The sequence below is a fragment of the Athene noctua genome, chromosome 12 (genome assembly GCF_965140245.1).
Source record: "Athene noctua chromosome 12, bAthNoc1.hap1.1, whole genome shotgun sequence".
NCBI classification, from domain to species: Eukaryota; Metazoa; Chordata; class Aves; order Strigiformes; family Strigidae; genus Athene; species Athene noctua.
This window is the reverse complement of record NC_134048.1, coordinates 6,304,267-6,324,817: the sequence shown is the minus strand read 5'-3', so window position 1 is coordinate 6,324,817 and position 20,551 is coordinate 6,304,267. Positions and strand designations below refer to the sequence as shown.

General features: G+C 41.2%; 1 protein-coding gene across 4 annotated transcripts in view; it reads left to right on the top strand.

The window, feature by feature from the left end:
- The window catches only part of KCNIP1 (potassium voltage-gated channel interacting protein 1), a 454,549-nt gene that overhangs the window by 291,343 nt on the left and 142,655 nt on the right, over positions 1–20,551 (top strand). The window contains exon 2 of one of the 4 annotated variants that reach the window (XM_074916125.1): positions 14,508–14,530. The exons of the other annotated variants lie outside the window; for them this stretch is intronic. The gene's annotated coding sequence lies outside the window, so the exon portion shown is untranslated. The remainder of the gene's footprint in view (positions 1–14,507; positions 14,531–20,551) is intronic. 4 annotated transcript variants of the gene reach the window in all.

Sequence of the window (20,551 nt, the reverse complement as noted above, 5' to 3'; positions counted from 1 at the left end):
CTTCTGGTGCTGGGGTAGGGATGCTCCCTGGCCTTTGGGATGTCAGGGGACACTTCCACAGTCAGGGTGGTCTGGCAGAAATGTGTGGCTACCAACCTTGAATTGAGAGGATTTCTACTGTGCACTAGTCTGCGCAAAGTGGGGATCACCAGCATTTAGCTTCATCTTAGACTGCTTCTGGGAATGAGTCTCCTTGATTTGCTTTAGCCAAGCATATCTCTAACCCTACAAGAATGGGTTGTCTCGTTTTTTCCCTCTGTTCTCATGGGTTCTTTTCTTGCTATAGAGATACTGATCTGGAATCAGCATAGGCCTAACTCTACTCCCACAGACCTTGCAGAATAATTTAGGACTGCACTTAAAATAACAGTTGCTTTGTCTACTTCATCCTTAATATGAAGTGACAGTTCTTCTTAATGAGTGATATCAAATCATCAGTTTTGCACAGACTGTCTTACCCCTATGGAGGGATATCATTCTATGCTTAGCACCTGAAATAGGATTTTAAGTTTAAATGCTGTATCCAGGTCTCTATATTTAGCCCTTCCTGTTTCAGAGGTTTTCAACTTGCAAATCCATGTGCTTCTATTTTAGATAAATCCTATTTCAGGTATTTGCATTTAAAATTTGGTTGGACTTAGCGAAAGGCTGTGCATAGCATGAGACAGCTTGCTTTGGAGGCAGAAAAGTAGGAACCTCCCACTGAAAAGTAACAACCAGTAGTTGAATACATGTTCCTCAAAATGTGCCAGAGACGATCACATCTCGCAGTGCTATTTTTCCACTGTGACTAATGCCCCCATTCCAGTCCCCCTGCCCGTCTTTGCCAGTGCAGAACACTGTAATTCATGCATTAGAGATACCCACAGATATGGACGCCAAGAGCACTCAGCAGCCTATGATTCAGTTCAGCAGACTAAGATAATGCATCCTATACATAAAGAAAAATATGCCTTTAGTCTACTGCTAACCTTTTTTTTTTTTTTTTTTTTTCTGGACGAAAGGAATTATCTGAGCTGGTGCTTCTCTTCTCCAAAGGCAACAGCTCTGCAGAGATGAAAATGCTGGTGTCTGTATATAGCCTAGCCAGTCCTTGGGAGAAATGTAGCTCAGATAAGGGCACTTCTTGCTCCTGCATGAGCCACAGAGTCCTCCATTTAGTTAAAGAGTGCTCATCCATTCTTCTTATTAGCATGCAGTGATCTTCCTTGCAGCATGGGCTGATTTCTGTCTCTGATAGAGTATGAGCACTTCTAACATGACTGGGAAGCAGGGAGTCATTGGGATATTTCCTAGTGTCATCATTACAACAGAGGGAATCTGCAGACCCCTGCAAAAGGCAGGATTTAAGCATGAAAGCCACTGATCACTATAATAACCTCCTTCTCCGGAGAGAAAAATGGATATACCTGGAGGTGAAATCCAAGGAGAGCCTGAGGTACTTTATAGCTATATTTTGTGGAAATCAGCACCCAAGGAACAGCTATGAGGCTCTGGGAATCTGTCTTTCTGTAGGAAGTCCTTGTGACATGGCTGGATGTGCTGTGGGATGTGAAATGAGAGAAGCAGGGCATCTACTGCCAGCCATCACACTAGCCCTGGAGAAGGAGGGAAACCAGTCTCCGTTCTTCTCACCACCTGGAATAAGACAGGACTGTTGCCCCAGTTTGCAGGGACAGCTTTGTTGGAGTTTAAAAAACTCTGATGCTGACCTGAAGAACTAGAATGGCAGTGTCCCATCAGCTCTGGTAGAAGCCATAAGACCTATTCTAGTGGTAGGTTTATCCAATTTTTCCTCTTTACTGAGGGTCTTTCAGAGATGGACTAGGAGAGGGCTAGTGGGCTGTGTATGCTGGGTGGACAGCCTTCTTTAGTCATGCAGCAGGCAGGCACCTAGTTCCTCTAGATGCTAGACTGTTCCCTGGGGCTCTCAGGAGAAAAAGATGCTCAGAGTGAGCTCTGGTTGATGCGAATTACACTAGAAGGTTGGGCAGTAGTGAACGAGGTCTCCTTTCACTACATTGGCATTTTGTTTCATCATGGAAAACATCCATCCTCTGGCATGGTGAATGATTTTCAATGTCACGTGAAATCAGCACGCTGTCATGATGAGAGTAACTTGTGACCAAGTGTTCAGTGAGCTGCACCAAGGATCAAAAAAACTTCCAAAAATCACCAGCAATAGATGCAATATCTGCCTTGTGAAGACTAAACTTGCAGTATTACAGAGTACAGATGCCAGAAGAATCAGGGCTGTAGGATGTAAGGTTGGAGCTCTATCTCTGAACATCTGGTGAGTGGCTTTTCCCTGAGGTATGGCAAGGCATGACAAAATGCTGTTAGTGGTCTGTCAGCTTGCATGCACTAATAGCCTTGCAAATGCTGAGAGGTACATAGCTGTCAAAATATCAGCTTTGTGGAGCTGTTACGATGGGAGATATCTAATGATAGATTCAAGTCCTACTAGTGAAATCAAACCATCAATAAATAAGATTTTGTTTTGACCAAAATTTCACTGAAGGGGGACTAGGGTAGGAGAGTCCCTAATTTGGGGAAAATGGTTAAAATAAAAACTTAAATGCAGCCAAATTTGTCCTGCAACATCATTTCAATATGGAAGCCAGAACACTGGAACATTTTATTTTTGTTCTCATTTTTAAGTTGGAATTAGCTGTTTGAATTTGGTACTAGTCAGAAACAGATCAGATTGACCCCAACCTAGTAAACATAAATGTATTTTTGTGGTGTGTTTTTGGTGGTTTTTTTTTTTACACTGTGGCTTTTGAAGTGTTGGTAATTTTAAGGTTGTTTGGGTTTTTTATTTTTTTTATTGTGAAAGAATGCTGACCCCCATCCCTGCAGGACAGAGATCAGCTTGAATTTTCAGGCTAATGGGAGTAGTGAGTCCTTTCACTCCAGAGCCAGTTTTGTAGGTAGACTGCTGTAATATGCTGGTAGGATATCCAAATTATTCCCCTTTTATTGTGTGCTTTTTCACATTGCAAACCATGATTCTTTCTTGTGAGCTGTATTTCCCAGTATAGCAGAGAGGAAGAGAATCTTTTGGCTTACAATTTGTACACAGAAGTTTAAATGATACTGCTCAGGACCAGCTGTTTTGCTAATTCAGTTAGCCAGCTGCCTCTGTTGTCTGTATCTGCCTGGCACTAGCTTCTTTCTCATTTCCTTCCTGCAGCAATTGCAAGGGTTAGTCTTTAAGAGCTATTATTTCATTTTGTGAAGCAGAAAGTTGTTTTCCACATTTCTTCACATCCAGTTGTTTTTACTAATTGCATCTAGCCATCCACAGGACTGCAGTTGCCTTGTAGGTCAAGAAGTCTGTGCTAAGTTTCCACCCGCTGGCATAATTATAGTCCATCTGAGGCAAAGCAGTGATTTTGCTGGGCAGTGTGCATGTGTCATCAGCACAGCAGCGTGGCTGAGGACATTGCAGGGTTCTCGGGCAAGAGGAACATCGGGTGCCTTACCCTCGTTGTGAGTGAGGAGCAGTGGGATGGTATTGGTCTTTGGTACCTTGAATTGTATCTATAGTGTGTGTAAAGTAATCTTACTGAAATGAGGCTGTATAAACCACTTAATATCAGGGAATGATTGAGCTACTGCACAGTAACTCAGAAAAAAAGAGGAAATTAAAACCCCAGAAACTTCACATTTACTGCAAACTCCTGAACTTTAAACATCTATGTACCTGAGAAGAGATTTAATACTTTTTCTCACTTCGATGCTATTATGACAGAACACTTTACATCATCTGAGCTGCCTGGGAGTGTGAAATGGGGATAGCCTTTGAGATTGCAGAAAACGCAAAGTGGAAATAAATTCACTGGAGATAGGTTAGTTCCCGTAAGTCTCTTTATAAAAATGTTTCTCTCAGTCTGAGATTATCAGCTGGTGTGCCAACTGCCTGTGATAACACAGGAAATGAAAAAATGATGGTAAGAAATCTCAGGCTTCTTATTAAGCCTTTTTTAACCATCATACAAAACCAAGGGAGCAATGTACTTAAAGGAGGATTTCCCAGTCTATCAGAGCACAAACATCACAGTAGATTGGGCTGCACTTGGTATCTGGGTAAGGGAAAAAGTAATGGAGGTTTATTTTGTTGGTTTTATATGTATTTTTTAATGTTCCTTATGAAAATATTTTTCAAAAAACAATATGAAAATCATCAGGTAACTAGTTTTCATTTCTTGTCTCTGTGACAGGAATCTCCTCAGTTGCATATTGGCAAAAATAATGTCTGAGAATGAGCAGACAAAATGTATCTTTAACTCTGTTTCTCACAACTGTAACAGAAAGTCATATTGTTTGGGTCTTCTGTGAAAACAACTGTTGCCATATTGTGAGAGAAGTACTAGAGTAAAAGAATAGGCAGTGTTACAGCTTTGGCCTTGCCCCATCTATTCTTTGGTGCAGCCAAAGACCTGAGGGACTTCAACTCTGGAGCTCCCCAGATGTATCTTCATGCTTTTATGAAGTATTTCATACTGTACTGCTTGATGTTGGTACAAACATGGTGATGCAGGCACAGTTCAATTATATGGATTTCACTAGGCTTGTAGGGAATTTCCTTTGCCATAGTCCCTCCTCCTTCACCCTTATCCACTGGCTCAGTCCAAGGAGGAGGAGTTTCCCTGGAGTAAGGAAAGTGTGAAAAGATAATGTTTCCAGGGACTGTAGTCTCCAATCACTTATGTCTCTGCTGGTTGTAAATTACTGGCTGATAATGAAAAGACTTGGCTTGTGTGTTGGGTTAGTTGAATAAAAGCAATATTAAGAACATAAAGCTAGGAGCTGTGTGGCTTTGCTTGAAGTGTGTTAATTTACGTATGGGTAGTCTGCAAAGTGTTCTGACCTAACAGTTACAAGGGGTGTAGCTCATTCAATTTAGCCTCTCACTTTCCAGAAAATCTTGCTTTCACTTAGGGTTTTATGTGTTATCCATCATTGCAGCATCTTCAGACCTTTTGCAAACCAGTAATTAGGCATGTGCTTAGATCTCATCAGCTAGAAAGCTAAGTATATCCCTGAGCACTCTGAATAGAGATGGGAATGCCTGAATGCTTTTCTAAATGGAATTAACCATGTGGAATATAACCCATCCTGTAGTATTTGCACTATGACATTTTTGTCTTTGGTGCAGTGGCCTATCAGTAATGCTAAGATGAACTGTGTGTTCATCACAGCATCTGTGCCCTTCAAACTGGGTAGTTCCTGGACTCCAGAGGTTTTTTTCTCCATTCCTGCTCCCCAGAGTGCCCTCAGAGCTGAAGATGTTAAGTTCATTGGCTGTGTTAGAGGTCAGACATAAATAACAGAATTTCCCTCATTTCCTGTAGTTAAGTAGTTAATGCCAAAGGAGTCAGGCAAGGAAGAAGCTGCTTTGCTGTGCTTCCACAAAAACTGGGATTTGCTGGGGGTGATCCTTGCTGCCTTATACTGAGCTTACAACAGATGGGCAGAGGGTATCTGGGGGCTCCGGATCATTAACTTGACTATGCAGTAACTGCCATCGGAGAAGACTTCATGGGGGACTGGTGAGAGATGGACTGTAGATCCCTGTGGCCTGGTGTGGCACACGGCTCCCTGGGATGGACTGTCCAGCTGGTATCTGCTTCCTTTCTCCATGTGCTGGAGCAGCTGGCACAAGGCCTTTGATCCTTGTGACAATGGCCAAGCACAGTTCGCATGTACGTGTATGGGCTACTAAAATACCACATTAACTTGTGTATCTGTATCTAAGGTAACAGTTTTATATCCTTAGGAGGGATAAGAGTGAAAGGAAATGGTCACAGGATAACAAGTTTTGTTGGCAAAAGCAAGAAAGTGCAAAGTGGAAATACAAAACACTAGCAAAGTATTTAATGTGTTTGCTGCAGATTAACTATTTATCATCTCTGTGGTCTGGAGGTCTAGTGCCTGCCTATGCCACTGGCAAGTGTTTGGTAATTAACTCTGAAAGGTGTCTGTATGACTTTTTTTTTTTTTCTTTTTTCCATAAAACAACCCTGAGAATGCAAAGCTGCTTTAGCTTCTGGGTTATGATTTCTTTCATGGGATTGTCAATTTAGTCATAAATAGAAGCTGTTAAGAAGCACCTACGAAGTGGATTATGCAGTGGAAAAACTGAGCCCCTCTTGAAATGCTTTCTTTGTACCTAAAAGAAGATGTCTTAGCAGTCTGTAAAGCAGACTTTCTAATAACAAGGAGTTTTTGCTTTTCTATCTTTCCTCCTAAAAACTGTGAAATGCAGCGTGCATATATATCCAACTGCCACTACCAGAATGAGCCCAATACATGGGCACTGGCCACTTAAAGATAGGCCTCCACTCTCAGGTGCGAGGTATATATCGAAGTTTTGAATTACTTTCCAAAACTGGGTACAAAACCAAGGAAGGCTTGAGCGTTAAGGGTGCAATTTTCCCAAGAGGCAATATTAAGCAATGCAGGGCCTATAATTTTTGGCAGTTATCAGAGAGTCCCCATGACTCTGAGTTTTATGTTGTGTAAGGTAAGGTTGGGACATCTGCTGTAGCTGGCTTTAGCAGAAGGCAATGCACCACTGTCCTTTGACTTCGGGTCTGCCGGTAACTGTTGTGTTTAAGCACCTTGTCTTGTCCTCACCCCATATAATCTTCTGCTCTCCCAAAAGCAGAAAAAAGTGCTCTTTAGGATACTCCTTAGTAGGGGACCAACAAATATTTTTAATAGTGTTGACTTTGATGTCATTCGAGTGCTGTGCTAGACAGGACAAGGAGCAAAAGCCATAACGGGACCTTGCAGGTGCTGCCAGCTGCTGGCACAAATGGCCCTGGTGTATTTCTCTCTTTTCAATCTGGACTTCATATCTTGATCTTCTTCCTACATCCTCATTTTTAAGAGCTATCCTTTCATCTCCTTGCAGCATGATGTAGAACACATCCGCATCAAACGAACACTTCTTAGATTTCATTGCACTCTCCATTATACTCTTATTTTTTACCCTTCTCCTTTCTTCTCTGTGACGATTACCTTTCTGTACTCACTAGAAGAGGCTCTGACTTAAATCTGCTTCCGCCAGAGACAGGCATGGTCCTGTGACTGGGACAGGCACTGTGATGTTCTTATCACCTCTCAGCACTCCACTCCAGCAGTTACTTTTAAGGGCAGAAATTCAACAATGCACATAAGATGGAATGCATATGACTATATTTGCATGTTTTAACATGCACTGACTTCATTCGAATGAAAGTTATAAATGCTTTGACTTTGAGCCTGGCAAGGCTGTGGTATGAAATAAGCCTTGAAGGATGCTCTTGGTGGAGCTGGCATCTCCCTGGGCCCTAGGCCAGCCATCCTTGGCTGCTCCAGCTTGGTGGCACCCAGAACTATGCTGGGACTGAGCTCTCTGCCTTTTACCTGGTTTGTGCTATTTGGGGTTGGAAATTGGGGAAATAAATAAAATAAAAACAACAACAAAAAGAGAGAGGCCCTAGCTGCTCCTACCTGTTGCTTCCTTAGCTCTGGCTTCCACATTCCCCTCTCTGAGCTGAGCCTGCAGCTGCCTGGCCCGTCACGGGGGCAGGGCACCCTCTCAGCGGGGCCCGCGGGGCACTGGTGGCTAGTGCCACCCTGCACTGGGCTGGGCGAGCAGGCGGCCTCTGCTCCTGCTCCGGGAGGTGCAGTCCAGTGCATGTGCTAGAAAGCCATCTCGATTTTTTTTTCCATTTGAAGTCCTCCACTGAGGTGTATTTCCTGGTGTGTGTGTGTGTTAAGGATTGGGCCACAAATGTAAATTTAGTTAGGGAGGAAGACAAGATTTTCCAAGGGTTGCACATACAAACATGAAAGAGCAACAGAAGGTTATTGTAGGACTGCCCAAATAGTCCCTTTGAAATTTTGGGTCTTAAGTTAGTAAAGCACAAATTTGAGTCATTTATTCACCAGGAAAGGAGGAGAAATCCTCGTAGAGAAAAACCTAAAGTTCTATAGCTTTCACATTCTTCTGTTTTTTCCTGCACTATTCAGTACTTGTATTTCTGTGCTGACAGGGTGGGGAGAGCAGGGTTTCTGTCGGTGGGAAATCGTGACAGCAGAGGGCAGCAGTATCCTGCGATCGCCCGGCATTAAATCAGGTCCAGAAGGCACAAGGAAAGCGGCTGTGAACCAGCAGCGTGGGGAAGGTGCAGCTTCAACAGCGAAAGCTGCAACGGCGCTTTTCTCTTGGCAGGGTTGCGAAGTGCTTCGTTAAGTTTCGACGCCAGGAATCTGAGGATGTTTTAACTGTATCTGCCATTAACTGTCAGTGTTTGACAAATACCAAATAGTGTAGTTCATTACGGCAGGATTGAAATGCGATGTGGAGAAAATGGTATTTCCAAGCTAAGGCTGAGTTCTGGCTCTTCGCTTCTGTTTCTTGACAATTATATCAATGCCACCAGGTGGGGATAAGAGCCTTTTTAGATTTTTATTGGATTTTCCTTCCCAGTTACTTATTCGGGTTGGGTGGTCCAGCAGTGTTTAAACCCAGCTGGAGGGTCGATGTGTTTGGTGGTGCCGGCCGTGTCTCAGCACAGCTCTGTGGGCAGGTAACCCGCCGGGAGGCCACGTTCCAACCGGCATCTCTGCTGCCTCGCCAAAGTAGTGCCTGAACCTGCAGTGTAGTGGCAAAATTTTAAATTAAACTCGATAGATGGCTGGAGATGGCAGAAGAATAAGAGAAATTTATTTGCATTTACCTTTCATTCATCACTGAGCTGACTACCTAAATACCTCTGAGACAGGGCAGTGCTGTCTTCGTGGAGCACTGAGGTGGTGGTAGTTGTAGCAAGTTCGACTTACCCGAAGTCCCGGTGGAGGCAGGTGGCAGGGCTGTGCTAGCCCAGCCAGGAGACGGTGCTTCCTCACACCTGGGGCTCCGTGCTGGCTGGGAACGGAGCAATTTCCCTTCCAGCTGCTCTTGTGCTACTGCAGATGCGGAGACGTCGAGGGCGTGGAGTTACTGCCTTGTAGTGTGTAGCATTTGCATTTGAATAACCTGGGTTTGGCAGCTCTGAGAGACTGATTATGTCAGATGCTTCTGATAGCATACAAATATATTTTAACTGGCTGATAATGTAGAAATTAATGTGTTTTAATCTGAACTCCTGTATCTCTTTAACTAAGGCCATATCCTAAATAGCAAGGAAGTTTTGTATCACAGCAGGGAAGCATTTCCAGTGCTTTCTGAATTGTCTCTAGATATATTTCATTTTTCATATCAGCTGAAGCAGATGTCCTTTTCCATAATATTCAGAACTGAATGTCCATCTGATCAAAAAAGTATTCTATCTCCTATCCTCCTATTATGCTGTAGTTATTACGCAGTATTTGTCTAGGCAACATTGGCAGAGCCTCCTAGTACCAAGTTCTGTATAGCAGTGAATGAAGTTAGTTATTTTTCAGTCTATTATGTGTGTATATATATGTATATCTCCTGTGTTTAGATAAAGATTTCAGCTCTTATAATGGGGGAAACAGTGAGTTATCACCAAATGGAGACAGAACGCTTAGTGTGATATTATTCAATCTTATTTTTAATCTTTTTTTATTTCTTGAGTTTCTAGCTGAGAAGTATAAACCCCTCCTTTTCTGTTTGCTTCTTCCAGTTTCTCAAAGAGCCCTTTCAACCACAATGTACTCCCTGAGCAACTTTGCTGGAGTGATTTGCATATGCTTCTGGTTTTGCCCCACTTTCAAAGAAGCTCTTTGCTTTGTGGATTCTTGCACAGATGTTGCTTTCTGTGTTAATGTAAGACAGAAGTATAACAGAAATGGGAATTGCATAGCAACTGCCAACCAGAATATGGCCCTACAAAGAAGCTGTGAAATCAGTGATGAGAAGGTACACAGCAGGAACTTGGGAACAAGCTTGTTAGGTCATTAAACTCTTCTTGAGGTAACAATATTTACATTCTCCTTTTCAGAAAATTGCAGATAATATTTGTTTTTGATATTACAAGCAAAATCACCAACAGACTGTCTTCTGTATAGTGTCAGCAGCCAGTCCATGTACTTGCTGGCATGCCATCAGTGGCATGCTGAATTTTATAATTTCTGAAGAATTTAAGGAAGGAAAAGTACCCTGGAAGTGCACAAGAGAATAATGTGAAACAGTATTTTCAATGGAGGATGGACAAAGTAATGCCAAGTATCATGGGCTTCTGCACTCTTGTATTTAGTGGTAAAATGCTTATCAGTTTATGCCAACATTTCCACAATCAGTTGCGTTAAATTGCTGTCTTCATAGTAGAAGGGTAGTGTATAGCCAAATATCAACATTGGTCTGATTTGCTCTGCTTTCTATACACTCAGATCAAAGTGTAGTAGTAGTCTTTGTCCTAAATTCCTTTGTACAAAATTATTTTGCTGCCATGTCATGTTGGGTGAACGCCTGGCTCTCCATAGGTGGCTAGGCATGATTTTAGGAGGATCTCAATGCAAAGTTATTAAAGTAAAAATAGAGTGTTTTAGTTCATTAATTTCATCAGCCCAGGTATATGCAAAATGAGGAGGTCCACACGTTTGGGCTGTCAATGATTCTAGCATCAAAAAGTGGTAGCTGAGATCCTTAACTTTAAACCACATACTTTTTGACTTAGCTTTAGACCAACCCTTCTGAAATGTGTTAATTGCTATAGCCAACACAGAAATACCACTTAACGTTAAGATTCCTTGAGGTTTTCTTGCTCCTCCTCTCACAGATAAGTGAGAGTTTGCTATTTACAATAAAGCTACATGATGGAGGTGTCCGATAAATCACTGTGCAGTGAAGGATGCCGCTCTCTAGGTCCCTGGGTTTCACCATGCCTCTTTTCCAGACTCCTGCTAGTGGGGTTCCCAGAAAGCCATGTATTCATTTCTGAGGGAAGCAGGTGTAGCAGAAGTAGAACTTCCTTTTTACCACTTTCCTTACGGCGGATGGTGACAATAATTATTTCCCACAACCAGCCAAAGCAGAGGAACAAAGAGTGAAAGCATCCTTGGAGTGCACTGTGTAACACATACCTGGCAAGCAATGTCACTGTTGCTTTCTGACATACTAAGTAACGGGTGGATGGGGCTGTAATAAAATCTCAGGGGCAGAGTGCTGAACCTGGAAGTCATTTTGTTTCAGGGTCTTTTTATGCAAAAGTTGAGTTTTCAGCTGAGGAGCATTTCTTGGACTACCTGTCCCTTCTCAGTTCAGTGACAGAATTGCTGTCCCCTGGGTGGTGGCTCTTGGCAGATCCCACTACCCCACTGAGACAGACCCCCCCACGTCAGGCACTTGTGTTCCACCACCAATTCTGAGCTCAAAACTGTGGACTGTCCTGCCTCCCTGCAGGGCTTGCCTCCTGGGCAGAAGGAGGAGGAGAAAGGAGACCAGGCATGGCCCTCTGCCTTGGGAGTCAAACACTCTGCATAGTCAGGTCCTGTGTACTGGTTGAAACATAGTAAGACAGTTTCCATCTTCCAGTCTCTGAAAAATAGGCTGATGTTTCCTATAGAGCTGTCAGAATACACCAACACTGGGGACAGCAAAACATCTCCTTAGTCAGGTTTTTCTGTGAAGAGCTACAGAGACTGGAGTCTGTTCGGAGACATGCAGCAGTGGATGCAGGCCCTGGGGTGGTGCTGCTGGGTGGGAGCTGCACAGCGCCCGCTGTGTTGCTTGTGCTGGGGAATGCTCATGGCAGCATGGGGGGCTGCAGGGTGCAGGGCTGTGGAGACCTTGCTGTTTGCGGTGTTACCGTCCTTGGGATTGATGAAGGAGCACACTGTGCTTTGGTGTGCTTCAGGTCGTATTGATGCATTGAGCAGCCAGTGGTGGGTGGTAGAAATCTCTGAAACCAGGGTGGGAAATGCCGCATGCAGCACTTGGAAATGGCAGCCTGCCACCCATTGTGGGAGGGGCCCTTCTCATTGTGCTTATTAAACCACCATTAATGAATTTACTGTACTTTGGAAAATGGAAAAAATGTTTCTGTCAGACATTTTTTACCCAAATCTTCTGTAAAGAAAACTGCTGGGATACTGATGTAAGGACATTGGTATCAAAGCTCAGCTGACTCCACTTGATAGTTTGGGGTCCAAGAACTTGCTTCCACTGTAGGAACAGAAGTTCACCATGTGGCTGGTGGCTTAATAACTGCCCTCTATTTAAAAATTCAATTAAAAGTCCACGAAATGCATCTTTCCTAATCTGCTTGTCCTTGCACTCAGCCATGTGGTTCTAAGCAATGCTGAAATACTCTGTTGTGTTGTGAAGCAGCAAGGAAAGGGAAAGCTGGGGGCAGGGGCCAAGACCATATGAACAAACAAAACAGTACTTTGTGATAAGAAAGTCAACAGTTATTATGTTTTGTCCTTTAGCAATGCAAACTTTTGTAATTAAATTACCAGGATTAAAAAGGCTATCTTAATTATTTAAGGGCTAGGGGAAAAGTACAGTCAAGTAAATAATTCATAACACTGCAAAAGATATTTTAACTCTTAAGCACTGTGAAATTTTTCAGGGATCCATTATTTATTTTCACTTCTCAGTGACAGATTTTTATTAAGTTTGAAGCTGTAACCCAAGATTTGTATTCTCTTTTCTTGCAGGTAAGTCTGGATTGGTCTGTTTGAAGTGTGCGGTTTGGGAATGTAAGTGAACAAAGTAAGCCTTCTTCAAGCTGTCCCAGCCTGTTAACAAGGTCTGAGTGTTGTCTTTATTTTTGAGCTCTAATACTTTAAATTAACATGAAAATTGAATGGATAACGTAATTGCAGATTAATATGGCTGTGCAGACACAAGGTGGTCTTTCTGTTTATGTCAGATGTGAATGCCACAGGACAGGTGTGTATGACTGAGAGTTATTATGTAGGCTGCTCTTTCTCTGGTTCATCCTTAAACCAAGATAGGATAAAGATAATATGAAATATTTACATTACTGATAATATAAAGAGTAATACAGCTTTTTATAATATTTTTTCAATGATCATTTAAATGGGTTCTCTAGTTATGCTGGATTCCCAGGTATAAAAATTTTAGTGCTCCTCTTGAATAGGGCCAAGTTAACAGGTCACATGCTGAAAAGCTTACTTTGTGGATCATTCAAAACTGATTATCTTTTATTATCACCTGGCAATAGGATCTTGCTGTAAGTCAGTAAGATACTGCTGTTGGACTGGCATGCTTTGCTTCCTACCTAACCCTTGCTCTGTGGCAGTAAGAAACGTCTTAACCTCGCAAGCTTCCTTGCATTGGAATGAGCAGACACCACTGAGATGGTGTCATGTTTATTGTGTCAGTGTTGAAAATTATTTTCTTTGAATTTTTCTACCTCTCTTTTCTTCTCTCATTATCTCCAGAAACAATTAAATTCACCTCTCTTCAAATTCTGGTGTTGACTTTCTTTTCAAGTGTTGTAGGTGTAAATCAAACTGTGGCTTCTTTAGAAGACCATACTATGAAGGATTCTGTTGCCCTAATCTCTGATTCCTATTCATGTAGCAGTACCAGTAACAAAAATCTTTTTGCAGTATTTCTGGACACCCATGTTGTGGTATCTGTTCAGATCAGTGCTATTGTAATGATAATTGCAGGACAGATATTGATGTTCAATATACAGAAAATGGTACACAAGGCACATTCTCTTGCACTCATTTGTGAAGCTTAAAATTGTTCACTTTCCAAATACAGATTTTTTCATATTTTAGCTGGACACTGTAAAAGCTACTCACTGTCCTCAAATTCATTGATTAGTTTTGCACCACTCTAGATTTTATATATTTGGTTATCTCATTTCAATTACTCTTGAGATCAGCCAGCAAAATTTTATATGAATGCTAAGAAACTTCTTATGCTTAGCTTTTTCCCTTTTCCCTTTTCTCTTTTCCCTTTTCTCTTTTCCCTTTTCTCTTTTCCCTTTTCTCTTTTCCCTTTTCCCTTTTCCCTTTTCCCTTTCCTCTTCTGTCGACTGATGTTAGGATGTTTTTTATCAGCTGAGAAAAGGGGCCATATGTTCTTTACAGCTGTATCACCACTACTATTTTGAGGATGGAATAACAAGGGTGTATTTTCCCATGCTAGTGAGTGCTTCACTTCTGGAGTGAAGCTGAGATTTGAGGTGATAGTAAAATGTGTTACTAGATTTACATATGCTATATTTCTGTCTCCGAATGACCTATAGTTTTGTAGTAGCTGGTGTATTTTTTTCTTCTGAAAAATTACAAGGGTTATGCTCAGGCTCACCTGTCTCTTTGGACATTCCAGACATACCAGCCTCAATAGGCATTCACATCCACTTTCGAACACCTGCTGGCTACCAGTTTAATACCTTAGCTTGCATCCTGCACTTGGTACAGATTAGCTAATTCACCACAGAAGGGTTACATTTTAAGTTTGACCCTTTTGAAACCTTCTGATTCCAACTTTTAATTTTTGTCTTTTGAAATCCGCTTGTTTTCCAAAACCTGGGTGAACAGAATTTTTTCCTCTGCAGGAGCTGATCAGCCTCTGAAGCACGTGCGTACCACTTTGTCATGGCATGTGCTACTTCTGTGCCTTTCCATGCATGACTTACTGAGCTCATACCTTAGGGACCCCCTTCCACATTCCTTACATGCCCTCATCAACCTTAGCTTGGGGAGTTCTGCACAAGGAGCGGTCTCCATACTCCTTACACAATTTATGCATTGCCTCCAAGAGCAATAAGCATCACTTTGAACCAGGCACATTGCACATTATCAATGGAATAAATATGCTGTAGTGAAAAAGGCTGTGTAGTACTTCTCATATTTTAAGGAACTCTGGAACTATTAATGGAGGAGGGGTTGGATATGAAAATACCGTTCATCATGTCTTACTGCAATAAAAAGCAGGCCTGTATTTCAGCATTTCTGTTTGAAATATATAAATGCCTCTTTCAAGGGTTTTTAGATGTAAGCAGATAAAAAGTTATTAGATGTGAATATGAATACTGACAAATCAAAAATAAAGCCTTAAAAACAAACATCTGATATAGTCTAAGTTACAAGCAGCATTTTGGAAAGAAGCTCCAATTTAAAGAAATACACAAAAAATAATCTTCTGCAGATCCACTGAAGTCAAAATTAATATTCAGGTCATATGGTCCTTACATTGGCTGCAAAAACAATGCTGAGAGTTTTAGGAGATAAGTTACAAATGAATGCTTTTGAAAATGCTGTGCACCACGTAGCCATTTTTTACCCCAGCATATCTCAGAACTCAGCACTGTGGTAGATTTCATCAGGCTTTAGAATTTCATTTTTAAAAATACACCTCTTCTGTAAGCCTCACATAATGAGCTGTATTCCTTTGTTGCCCTCAGGCTAATGATAATATACAAAGAAAAATATTCTGCATTAAAAAAAAAAGAATCCTAAACCCCAGAAGACCAGGATTGGCGGTTCTCTTCAGTACTAACTAGCTTGTGTGATGTCTGTAGAAAGCTGCATTGGCAATTTAGACCTTGGAAGGCTGCAAAACAAGGAGCATTGGGAAGTATGTATATGTGGGAGTCCTTCATCCGGAAGGGAATTGCTATGGGAAGCATCTACTCCAGCTCACCTGGTGGGCTGTGCTCTGAGGAGTGATTGCAGTGTTGCACTCTGAAATCTATTGTGACAGCCTTTAGTTTGTGATTTATACCTTTATGTTGGTGTTGAAATCCTCCTTGTCGTTGTTTTAGTAGAGAAGAGTCAGAACCTATTGCTGTTGGAAAACATAGGAAGGAGAAGTTTGGGATTAGACTTTTGATCAGGCAGGTTATTACGATACCACCAGTGGCAAAGCAACAAGGAAATTCAGCAGAGAGAAGGGGTGGAAAGGATTCCTACTTTTGAGATATTTTCAATTTGAATATGAAAAATGTGTGAGTTTATTTCTTGTGTTCAATACCAAATCAGTATTTATAAGGGCTGGGCTGTGTTTGTTCATAAGGAGAATTCTGCTTGTTCACGGTCTTTGCAGTGTTCTTGGGGGAATGGAGTGTAGAGCTGTAACACATTTAAAAAGACATTTTTAAATATATTCTGAAATGTATTTGTCTGAGGTCCTGGGATTAGTAGAGGAGCCTTGCAGGGTGAAGGGGGTAACTTCATTTTCAGTCTTGCCTACTTGATTAGGCACAGCACAATGCAAGACATTTCATTGAGTGTGATGTGACCTAAAAGGTACTTTTAATAGTCAGTTGAGCTTGCTAGGCACTTTTGCAAAAGAATTTGCTAATATGATTGGGAGGGGAAGAAAATAAAGGTTTCAGGATTAAAAGTATACTTCTTTTTCGTTAAACCTTGCATTTCTGGAGCCCAAATGGTACTCACTAGCCCAGATAAAGCAGGAGTGGCAGTTTAATAGTTCTGTTTACTGCACTTTTTCTTTTGCTATAGTTCTCTCAGTATCCATGGGCTAGGGAACTGATTGTGCTCATGTTCATGTATAAAGACTTCTCTGATTTCAAATGATATGAAATACGGCTTCTGTGTTTAGTTATGAGAACTGTTTGCCATAGAGTCAGAATTTCATGCTTTTCCTACTGTAGATTTATATATTTGGCAGGCGTGGTCTTGAAAGCACCAGTATAATGCAAGATGCTGAAGAACAGAGTGATTTAAATCTCCTCTAAGCAGGCTCAGCCATTCTGGTCCTTGAAATGCCAGTCACCTCCCTGAAGCCTTTCTAGGTAAAAAATCACACTGATAGCACTCTCATGGGCATTGTGTGAGCAGTAATGCAGCAGTGAAAATGTTTTCAGCTGTAACCTTAAGCTGAAATATAAAGTAACCAACTTTAGTAAGAACCCAGAGGAAACCTCGGGCTGCTCTTGGTTTTCTTCTGCAATTCAGTAGCTGCAAAAGAAACTCATCCCCCCTGAAACAAAACTGCAATGTGGAACCAAATTACTTACCACCTGAAGTAGATGCTTAATTCTTTGGAGTTAAATGGCTTACGTTTGTTGTGAAACAGACTGTGGAGGAGAAAAATGAGGGGTTTTGGGATTGTTTTCTGGAGGTTTGTTTTTGTCTTGCAGTGTTTTACATTATTTCTCAGTGTTCTTTTTCCCATAATAATGTCTGCCTTGTGTCAGAAAGAAATCCTGACGAAAGATTTCTCCCTGAGTTTCTTGTTTCTCTGTACTGCTGATGCTTGTATTGATGCTGGAAAGTGGTATATCATCGAGGTGTCTGCATAACTCACCTATTTCTGAAGCCAGCAACATGATTCTGGCAATAAAAAGTGTCTGAAAGACAGAGCATGTCTTAAGATTTCTCTTAAGTAATTTATGTAAAAATTGAATCTTTATATTGGAACCCTATTTCACCATGTGTTCTTCAAACATTTTCTTCCCAGGCATGCAAGTTGAATGCTCAGTAGTCATTTATATATTGAATACACAGGCTTTTAAAATAATGTCTTACTAGTGCACAAATATATATTAAATGCTGCAGCATGAACACAGGCACAGCTCAGTTCTTGCCAAACCCAGAGACAAATCTGTTTCGTTCTGAAACACTTTTTCTGGTGTTTGTGGCAATGTAAACATGCAAGTATCAGTGGCCTTCTCAAGCATAGTTTAGGTTTTACTGAACTTTAGTCCTATTCACAAGGGGACTAGGGTTACACAAAAGTTTTTGAGGACCGAAAGGCTATTGGGATAACAAGTTTAGTTCACAGCATCACTTCTAGTCTTCTGAGGAGAATGAAACTGGCACATTGTGTTCCTGGTGCAACTTTCTCTCATGATGTTAAAACATAGTAAGAATGATATGCAACTTGTGATAGGGCCTTTCTTTCTGATGGAGAACATAAATTCCCCTCAGTAATACAAAATTGGGTAGTTTCTGATTTTGTTAGATTCACTAATCCTGCTAGCTCAGTTTTGTCTTCAAGTGGGTTCCTGTATTTCAGATCCCTTTCAGCATATCTTGTTTTCGTCTCTGTTGTCTGAAATTATCACTACTAAAAAAGGTGGAAAATAGCATATGTAAGAAAATGTTTTCTGTGCCACTGTCACAGGCAACATCCGTACAACCAACAGATACATATCTGTGATGTTTGAAAATGATCAGATTACTGCTCATCTGCTTTCTAGTTAATGTTATTTCCTGTACGAATGGAAAACACTGAGCATAGCTACACATTCATTCATGCCACTCAAGCTGTTATGAGTGTCTGGATCACCAACGCTTTGCTCTCAATAAATAAATAAATTTTGCTATTGGGAAAGTGTTTGATAGTGAAAGGACTACACCAGGCAAAGTGTTGCCTTGTGGCTGGGAAGTGTGGCTGTAAGGCAGCCTGCCTGAAGTCTCAGATGACAGGTAAATTGAATTTCAGATAGACCCATGCATGTAAAATACTGGTTTCTTTTTCCTGCTTTCAACTTGCTCCCAACTGACTTTTAACCCCACAATTCATTCCATTTACATTTTTTCTCCTCTTAAGCAGAAGGGCCTTGAGAAAGGATGCATCAGCTCTGATCCATGGCCAGAGTGTATTGTCTTATTTTGTTCAGGTGTCTCATTGGTGATTTGTTTCTTGCTGTAGCTATCTTCCTATGTTACCACAGTGTGCAGATATTCCTACGTTTTTTTCTATGTAGTTTTGTGATACTTCATGTCTCCTTGTTTGCTATAGCCTTAAGCAGTTTATCAGGTAAATAAATTGCCACTGTGATGCAATCATCATGACAAAACATGATTTATTAATTCTGTATAGTTTTTCTAAATCTTCTGGATGTCTGTCTCTGTATCTGTCAGAGGTGGTTGCCCCAAAGCAATTGTTTTTTGTTGTATTTGATCTGAGTAGAGAAGTGTCAGTGAGCCTCATGCATTTATCTACATGCTTCAGGAAAGTTTATTTGTTGATATGTCTCTTAAATATAAACACATATATGGAAGTACTAAACTTTGCCTCACCAAATTCAGAAGCATAATTTTGCTTTGAGTGTACAACCTGTTAATAATTTAGTCATGATCAGGGACTAGTGCTTGGCCTACCAGAAAGTTATTAGCACCTCTAAGGAGTTGAGGCCAGCTAATGCTTTGGGAGGAGAAAGTGGAATTTTCTTTTGAATTAGTTAAGAATTAATCAGTCCATGATGAAATGGGGGAGTTCAAAGGTAAATGCACCAAGAAAAACTGTGTGGCATAAAAGCAGATCTGAAGAATCCCAGAAATTCCTTCTCCTGTTGGATTACACAACAGTTGGAAGTCTGCCAGATCTCTAAAGCCTGTTGAATTTGATTTTGGAGATGAGAAAATTAAATTTGGCTGGTTTTTCTTTCCCATCACCTTTGTCCTTATAAGTCTTTCTGATTCTGTTGTCTATTTTGAATTGAATAAATGCTGCTGTTTGTTTTTTAGAGTTACCATTTCTTTGCTAAGTTTGAATTCTAGGAAATTGGATGACGTTCTCCCTTGTGAGATGTAGTGAGCCAGGAAACTGGGTACCTCAGTGGTCCCAGGCATCAACATCCTTCTGCTATCATCTTGCAGTTGTCCACCCAACTACAGTTCTGCTGTAAAATATGTGTAAATGACAGTTGCTGACCATATTTGCACACTTTTTGTTAGATGTGCATAGAGACCAGGTGTCACTGTTATTGAGCCCCCATGTTACCCATTAATTTGTATTGGAAAAGATCAGACAATGCATTCACTGTAGGGATGTGTGTTGACACACATTGCATGGAACAAGGCCTTTTGTCTCCCTGGTTTCTGGCCAGGCATCTGCAGGAGAGAGAACATCTCCACTGCATGCTTCCATGTTTCAAAGTACACACGGCTCAGACTTGGACAAGGCAAGAAAAGATAAGTCAGCCCTTTGAAAATGCTCGCGGAGAGAAGATGATCACAGTGAAATGCATTGTTGATGCTCTTTGTCAGTGAGTAAAGATTTCAGTGAATATTTCAGGAAATCTTCATTATCTCAGATACAGAGTATACTCTAGCAGTGAAACTGTGGGTTAGTGGAAGTCTTGCCTGTATATGAAAATCAGGGTCAAACCTGCACTTTCCTTTGGCACTGCGTCATCCCATTATTTTCAGTTATGCTCTGTAAACCTCCTCAGCAATTCCTCTCCCTCCTTGATATTTATACCCTTTAAATATAAATGGACGTTTAACACCTTTTCCTGAGTCAAGTTATAAATATTTATATTTTCAATCTCTCTCTATAAGTCATCTGTAGCAGCCTCGTGGATGCAACCTTGTCATTCCTGCTGATGTACAGGATCAGCTGCTCCGCCTGAGCCTTGCTTTGAGCAGTTGGAAACTGCCCAGGGCCATGGTGGTGCAATTACTGTGTGTGCCCAAGATGTGAATTTCTGTGACCTGCTAAGCTGCAGAGGCCATACTTTAATATCTTCCACGTAGCTCAATTTACAGCTCTAATTTCTGAAAAGAGAAAGAGAGAAAGTCAAAATTCACCACTGAGTAACTTTGAAATGGTTTTCTTACTAAGCAAGTCTAATAAAAAATGCTGTAAGAGAAATGAGTGATTCCATACATAAGACAAGCAAGG